Genomic DNA, 3,243 nt, shown 5'->3' on the forward strand with positions numbered 1-3,243 from the left:
CCTGGACAGTAAAAAAATCATCAGTGGCTAATGTCCACTCTACTCTTAGTAAAAATCTTGGTTGGAAAATGAAGCACACGTTATGTGTGCTTGCTCTTATTACCTCAGCTCTCACCTTCACACATTATCAAAGGCTATTTTACTGCAAAAACCATGGTTCTACCTAAAACTGTTTGTTCTGACAAAACTGTTTGTTTGGTCATGGAAGTGCTTGGCCTGCCCAACAGCAAGCCAGAAGTGCCATAGAGTTTATGGGCTTGCAAGCAGCCCTTCACCCGAGAATGGATGAGTTGGTAGCTCAATACTGCAACTTCCTCACACCTCAGCTGTGATAATTCTGAGGCATGTTCTTATACTAGCCACTGGAGTCCCCGAGGGAGATTGAGATCCAGTTTCCCACAGTGGTAACTACCCTGATTCAACCCCATAATGGCTTTCTTCCTTTCTCTGTCTTACTTGCACACTCCTCTACCAATGCTTCCTGAGATGACATCCCAAACGTAACACTGGAACTTGAAATTTTGTCTCAGGTTCAGTTTCTGGGGAAATCCAATTTAAATGGTGGATACTTTGGTATTCAAATGATTTAAAAAATGATTTATGTGATCCAAAATGTGTTTACTACCAAAAGTTTGAGGATCAGTTGCAGTGACAAATGGAAAAGATTGCCCAAGATCTCATTAATGGTATGGGTTCTACACACAACCTTAAATCCATGTCTTTTCTTCTGGTTCTTGGGTCAGTTCTCTCCCCATTAAATTGCACTAATAGCAATAAAGGAAAAACTTCTATTTCCAGATGACTTTATGTGAGGCGAGATTTGTGAAACAGCCAATATAATCATGCCCAGATTTCAAGGAATAGATAATGTCACTAGTGACTTATTCTTTTTAAAAATATAACAATAGTCTTTCCTTTGTCTCCTGTTAATGTTTCTGCTGTTGCAAACTCTTTGTCTATAATTCACTTCCAATATTGTTGTTTTGATTGACAATTTTTCTTCCATTTTTGAAAAGTTAAAAGAGACAAATGCAAAATGGAATACCCATCAAAGCATGAGCCTTTATTTTAAAAAACAGAACATTTGCATGATAATGTTCAAAAAGAGAAATGCACTTGTTATTGTTGTAACCTACTGCTAATAACTTGTCTTTGTAAATGGTATTATGCAACAATATTTTTGAGGGGGAAACAAAGCCAAAATGAAATACATACTGATGGCCTACAATGATATACAGAGTACTATAATAATAATAAACCTTTAATAAATAAAATTGAAATGAAAAATATGAGAAAAAAATAACTAACTTAGGATGTATCCTGAAAGTATCAAGAGAATATGTTTAGGGTTGTTCTTTTTGCATATCAGCTGAATAGGGAAAGTGAACTAAAATCTTCAACAGGAATGAATGACTCAATCATTTGGCTTAGTTATTTCTATTAGACTATTTTTTTCTTCAGATATTTTAACCAACTGCCCAGGGATTTTCACTCATTTGAACCATGTCCTCAATTGTCTGTCTAAGGGTTTTCTTTTTTTTTTTTTTTTGCAAATGTTTTACAGCACTAGGATATACATTTCCCATCTTTTGTGGGTTTGTAACCAGTGCCAGGACTTACCAATAATTTGATCTTTGGCCATAATCATATAATTTCTCAGAACTTTGGGTTTTGTCTTTAAAATGATTATGTATGTGATAGTTTTCATTTCACAAAGAAAATGTGCAAACCAATGAGATAATATCTGTGCAAATCCTTCATAATGTACCATATACATATAAGCATTATTGTTTGATTATGGATTAGCATTTTTCCCTGGCTGAAGTATCAAATGCATAGTTAGATTTTAGACTATGGGGTTTGATAGTCCTGCGGAAAATCTTGATTCTTCTAATAGTTATGTGATCTTAGGAAAATTCTTTAACATCCCTTAGCCTCAGTGTCCTCATCTGGAAAGTGGAGGTGATAATGCTATTCTGGGAACATAGTAAGTTTTCAAATAGCAGAGGATATTAGTGATGATTATGATGACGATGATCTGCCATAATTTGGGACATATTCTGCCTTTAATTTGGGACTTTTTTCTCCATAAGGGATTTTTTCTGCCTTTGTCTACCTTCACTCTTTACTATTTCTCAGATCATTTTTCTTAGGTAATTATATTCAAAATCCTATAACAACATTCAGGGACCAAAGTATCCACCTAAAGACCTTCTATAGACCATTAGCTTAATATATTAGCATTGGCCATCACTTTGTATTTCTACAAAGGTATATAAAATAGTGATGCCCCCTATTCTCAAAGTTCTCTGTTAGTTCATTATTATCAGATGCATCGGTCAGACTGGCTACAACACTTTTGAGTTTTCGGGTGGCTTATTATAAAAAACTACCCTAAAACTTAGAAATCTACATTCCACTGACATGGCTCTGCTCCAATTGTCTTTTATCCTCTCTGTACCAGTGGGTTAACTGGGGGCAGATAATTCTTATAGCAATGATAATGTGCAGGAAATCAAGTGGAAATATGTATGGTATCTTAAGGTCTAAGCTCAGATCCATCATGGTTGCCCCCATTACACTGGCCAAAGCAAGTCACATAGTTAAGTCCAAAGTTAAGTGGGAAAAGGAAACATAGTCTATTCCTTTAGTAGGAACTATATTAAAATCACGTGGCAAAGAAAATGGATACAGTGAAGGGTGAAGAATCAGGGCCAGTAATGGAAATCAACCATAGTAATAAAAGACTAAACTAAAATCCTTGAGAAAAGAGTTCAAGCCTTGCACACCAAGGAATCAGTGTTCCTAAACCAATGCAATGTTTCATTGCCTCGTGCAATGATTCATTGGTTCATTCAAAAACATTGCAATAGAGCTAAGAATATGAAGCCTTGATGAAAGACACCTCCCTCCATATAAACAAAATCAGTGAAGAGTTATAGGGATTATAATCATAGCCTATATAGGTTATAGTAGGGCTAAAAAAGAGGAAGTGGTAGGCACATGTAGTAGATACCAAACAGGTAGTGAATGAATGAAGGAAGGAAGAAATGCCTATTCATGCTGCTAAGTTTTAAGAAAATAGTTGTGGAGATATTAGGCAAGCAGGAATACCCAGGCAATGGAGGAAAGGGTAGTAATAACTATTCATCATCTTTTTACCATTTCATAAGGGACCTGAAATTCCTTTCCGTATATGGAAAATCCCTACACATGAAGCTTGCCACTGAGTTTTCCTAACAC

This window comes from Gorilla gorilla, chromosome X, assembly GCF_029281585.2.
Source record: "Gorilla gorilla gorilla isolate KB3781 chromosome X, NHGRI_mGorGor1-v2.1_pri, whole genome shotgun sequence".
NCBI classification, from domain to species: Eukaryota; Metazoa; Chordata; class Mammalia; order Primates; family Hominidae; genus Gorilla; species Gorilla gorilla.